Consider the following 5,728-nt stretch of genomic DNA (forward strand, 5'->3'; position numbering starts at 1 on the left):
GAGAAACTGTACAGGGGGTAGTGTGGGTGAAGATGTCTTTAGGAGGGACAGTCAAGAAGCAGCCTGAAGAGATGGGTCTTCAGTCTACTACGGCAATGGGCCTGGATCAAGCAAATCAGCCCCTACACATTTCTTAAGTCAATTTTAAGCAGAAGCTTTTTGAGAAGTAAGCGAGAAATCAAGTTTCTAACAATTGAGGAGGCATCCACTCATACAAGCCATTAGGGGCATAGTAGGAGGGAACATGGCCCACACATTATTATCTCAACAGATCAGAGCAAGTTTTAAATATCCATGGTAACAAGTTGTAAATATGGATTTCTGGAATTGTCATCAGAAGCCCTAATGCAGTTAGAGTAAGAACTAGCCTTTTCTATAACAAGTAGCCGGCATAATGTAACGAAAGGGATAATGGCCACCCATGGCAGTAGAGGGGTTGGTATTACATAATGAGACCTTCAGATCTAGCCAGCAGTATAACCAATGACAGCTAGCAGAGGGAAACACAGGTTACTAAGCAAACACACATACAGAGTAACCAGCAGTGGTGGGTAGCGCTGTGCTGTACACAGTGGTATGCTGGGGGGGGGGGGGGGGGGCGCTATAGGAGGATCTTCTGCCTGCCACAATAAGACTGTACAACTCCTCCTCTGGCTGGCTTGATCAGGGTGATCAGTCAGGCTGGGGGTTGTTAAACCATACTAGACTGCTGTTACTTAATGTTTTCAGATGTCTAGTTTTTTATATTATCACTTTATTAGACTGCTGTTACTTAATGTTTTCAGATGTCTAGTTTTTTATATTATCACTTTATTTTGTTGTTGTTTCTTAAGTGAGCTGCTGTAACGCATTAATTTCCCCTCAGGGATCCCATTATGTACAGTATTGTACAGTATTTTTCTGCTGAAATCATAACCAAGGTACCATAGAACTCCTAGCATCTGCTATTGTAACCATGTACTTTAGTAACTTTGTCTCAATGATAATATACTAATAATAATACATTGTATTTGTATAGCACACTTTAATAATATAATAATAATAATAATAGTAATAAATTGTATTTGTATAGAACACTGCTGGAAACTGTTCTCCGCTGCAATACTCCAATTTGTCACTGGGTGGCGCTAACTGCACATTCCTTTGCGTCCTAGAACTGCACATTCCTTTGCGTCCTGGAACTGCGGATTCCTTCGCGTCCTAGAGCTGTTCTGCGAGTCTGCAGCTGGATACTACTGGTTTGAGGGGGCTCCTGTTAACCGCAGCTGTAGAGCAGCGCTGGACCGGAAACTAACGTCGAACGCGAAAGGGGTTGTGCATGTAGTCTGTACTAAACTCTCACCTCCTGCGTCCGTGTCACCTGAGTCGCCACCTGATAGTGGTGTCTGATTAACACTAGAACAGCCTTAACACTAGAACACCACGTCACCAACTGTCAAATGGGGTAGTGGTGGTAGTGGATAGTGCGTTGGACTTGTGATCGGAAGGTTGTGAGTTCAAATCCCGCCTGAAACCACACCACTACTAGTGTGCTCTTGAGTAAGGCACTTAGCCCTCAGTTACTCCAGGGGGAATGTCCCTGTAATTCGTAATTGTAAATCGCTTTGGATTAAAGGCGTCTGCTAAATGGCAAAATTAAATTAAATTAAATTCAAATCTTATTTCAAATTTGAAAGTGACAGTTGAATCTAAGTGACAGTTGAATCTAAGTGACAGTTAAGCTCTGTCTGTCACTAGAACAGCCTTGTCTGTGTTACCTACTATAAGAGCCGCCTCGGGGGTCAAATGACCATAGTCTTTACAACAGGAAGCTGCTACTTACACACAAAGACCACTAGTTGGCGCGTCTTGTAAACTAGCCTGCCTCCTACACAGAAAAACTGCAAAATAGCTTTATACTAGCTTATCCTGATGTGATTTTGAAAATGTAAGGATACTGGATGGTAGAACGCACATATCTAGGAAAAGTCATGAAAGGAGGGTCCTGAATTATTTTTTTACTCATAGGGTCAAATGACCCCACCCATGGCTGTTCTAGTGTTAAACTGTTCTGCGCAATCTCCAAATACAGCCAACTGTGTCCTCGTTGTGCGCAATGCCAGCAGAACCAAAGAACCTGGAATTGGTCTCATGATTCATGGAGAATTGTGGATTATTATTGTCCTCAGATACTTCCAGAAAGGGAAAACATCTCATTGGTCTTTGCAGTGGATGATCATTGTATTTCTAATTTAGCCTAGATAACCCAATCCAACAAACACTCGTTCACATGCCTTTATTATTATTATTTTTTATTAAGCTATTATTATTCATTAAATTATGACTGCAAGTAAAATGTGCAGTGCATCAAATGTTACAAAATAAATTGAAACAAAACTTCAAAACTATCAGGTAAAGGTATAGCAGAATAAACAATAGGCCTATAAGTTATTGAAGCAGACCACCTTACTCTTTACATTTCTACACTCAAATGTCTTGCAATCAATTTTGCAAACAACGTTCATTGCTCACTCAATGCTTACTCACAAATATTACAATTTCATAGGGAAACACAAGTCAATTCCTTTTTGGGGGGAGTTGAACGAGAAGATAAAAGCGTCATGCTAGCTAGTATGAAACACCCCCAGACATCATCATCAAGAGGGGACACGAGTGCTGACATCTATAACAACATATCATTACAATAAAATCCCCAATAAACACAATCAATATGCTGCTGAGTGAAACTGTCGACAAATGTAAATGTACAGTCTCTCAAACCATTGCTAAATACACAATGAACGGAACACAGGAACAAGGAACAAGGAACAAGTAGCTAACTACAGGAACAAGTAGCTAACTCCTCTCAAAACCAGGGAATTATTTGAACTGAACTTTTTTTAAAAACCCTTCCACAAATCTTCCTCCTCAATCCTCGTCGTCCTCCTCTCCTCTCCTCCCCTCCTCTCCCCTTATGACCTATGACCTTTCCCTAGGAGGTGTTGGTTGATGAGGGCGCTGAGGTCCAGGCGGGTCTTCTCCAGCGCAGTCATCTTGGCCCGGCGGGACGGGCGAGCCGCGGGGGCAGAGTCTGGAACATTCTCTCCATCACTAGGGGAGGAGGGAGAGAGAGGGGGGGGAGAGAGAGAGAGAGAGGGAGGGAGGGAGAGAGAGAGAGGGAGGGAGAGAGAGAGGGGGGGGGAGAGAGAGAGGGAGGGGGGGAGAGAGAGGGGGGAGAGAGGGAGGGGGGAGAGAGGGAGGGGGGAGAGAGAGGGGGGAGAGAGAGGGAGGGAGGGAGAGAGGGAGGGAGGGAGAGAGAGAGAGGGAGAGAGAGAGGGAGGGAGAGAGGGAGGGAGAGAGAGAGGGAGCGAGGGAGAGAGAGGGAGGGAGAAAGAGAGAGGGAGGGAGAAAGAGAGAGGGAGGGAGCGAGGGAGAAAGAGAGAGGGAGGGAGAAAGAGAGAGGGAGGGAGGGAGGGGTGAGACAGAGAGTCAGAGAACAAAACAAACCCACATTGTGCTATAGCTATTAAGTTATGATCCACAAACGTAGAAGGGAATAAAACAAACAATAACGGTGCGTTCAAGTGCTCCTCGGAAACTCAAGACCTCAAGACCCCCCCCCCCCCCTTGTCCAGATGTAGCGTTGGACTGTCCTCAGATCTCCCCAGCGGCTGATTCAGACACGACTCAGAGAGGCTCACTCAGGAGGCTGCAGACTGACATGTCAGACCGTCCTATTTCAGAGGAGTGCTTGAACGCAGCATGACTGACTGTTGACAGTTGGATCTAAGTGACAGTTGGATCTAAGTGACAGTTGACACTAGAACAGCCGTGTCTATGTTACCTACACAGGGTATATACAGGAATCTTGAGGTTAATTTTAATGCCTTTCTAAGACCTTGTCAATATTTTTCCAGACCTCACCGCCACTTCGAGCTGTAACCGTTTACATCAGTGACACCTTTAACTTAACAGTTTTAGTTTGCACTAGACTACTAGACCACTATCATACAACAGAATGTTCCGGTTCTTCTTTGTTTTTTTAATAAAACTAAAAAATTCACGAAGTTTGACTAAAAGTTTTTAGGACTCAAACTCTTTGGACAGAGTCTAATTCAGAAAAATACCTACAAAATTCAAGACCTCATAAAATCGTGATAAGACTTTTTTAATACTTATTAAGGGTCTTGATTGTCCCAAAATTGATTTAGCAACTTTGAATGCTTTTCAAGACACCGCGGATACCCTGTTGAAGGCAGCATGACTGGGTTATGGTTGACGGAGAGCTGAACTCAGGAGGCTGCAGTCTGACATGTAGGACAGACCGTCCTATTTCAGAGGAGTGCTTGAACGCAGCATGACTGACTGGGTCTGTGTGGCCCAGAGAAACTGATGAAGCAGACCCAGGAAGTGTTGATTGGTAGAGAGCAGGCTCACCTCTCCTCTGAGGACTCTGCAGTCCTGCTGGGCTTCCTGGCACTCCTGGCGGTGGTGGTCTTCTTCTGGCCCACACCTACACACAACGCCAACATCCTGTTATTCACTATTATTATTATACAACAGTTAGCTCCGACCGAGTCATTTGAGTGTGTGTATGACATCATCACCTCTCCTGGGCCTCTTCACTGAAGATCAGGAAGTAAGAAAATAAGTAAGTAAATAAATATACACGGACCACACACTTCCCCATTCAATCGAATATATATATATATATATATATATATATATATATATGTTACGGTACATGTGGGAAAACTAGGGTTAGGGTTAGGTGCTAGGATGCTATGGTTAGGGTTAGGTTTAGGATTAGGGTTAGGGTTCGACATGCCAGCATGTACCAAGTCACCCTAGCACCTAACCCTAACCCTAGTTTTCCCACATGTACCGTTTTCCCACATGTACCGTAACATATACACACACACACACACACACACACACACACACACACACACACATCCTGATTGTGTATTTCCTCCCTAGATGAGCAGAGCTGTATCTGGGGGGTTGAGGGAAGCTTAGTGAGGCCCATAGGGCATTTCTCTACGCCACTGAGGAGCGTCCTCATAAAGCAGCATCATGGTGTTAAGGGAGGAGAGTAGCCTGAGTAGCTGTGTACTTCCTGTCTGAGTAGCTGTGTACTTCCTGTCTGAGTAGCTGTGTACTTCCTGTCAGACAGGAAGGAGGGAAACACTCCTGCTGAAAAGCCAGAGGCTGGGTGGTTGTCTGGTGTGTGCGTGGCTGGGTGTGTATGTATGCAGGGATTAAAGCAAAAAAAAATCTCCTGACGGAAAAAACAATTCAGGTCAAATCGGGGCCGATTTTCCGTTCTACGTTCTAATGCTTTGACTTTTCTTTAGAAAAATTTGAAAACATTTCCGCGTTGTAGAAAATCAATGACACATCGCTAGTCAACTAACACGGCTTGTTTTGTGAGCCTGCTAACAATGTAAAGTAGTGTTCTAGTTAACTAGGTAGCAGTCCAATCCATTTCGCTGCTGTATTTTGGCTTGACTAGCGAGTTTGTGTTGTGATTCTCAACAACGTTGAAACGTAGTTTCACCCTTTTCCATAGTTTGGAATAATAAATGTGTGGACTGACGATGTAGCGCAGCCTAACTTATTCTAATAATTATTGAACATACTTTTACTCTGATAATTATTCCCCCCTCCTCCCAGACTTACATGGTCACATTATTATTGGATTGGTTGTTTGCGTGCCGGGTGAAGTTAGCTAAACATTTAACCTGCT

Source organism: Nansenia antarctica, assembly GCF_963989245.1.
Source record: "Nansenia antarctica genome assembly, chromosome: 2".
In the NCBI taxonomy this organism is placed as follows: domain Eukaryota; kingdom Metazoa; phylum Chordata; class Actinopteri; order Argentiniformes; family Microstomatidae; genus Nansenia; species Nansenia antarctica.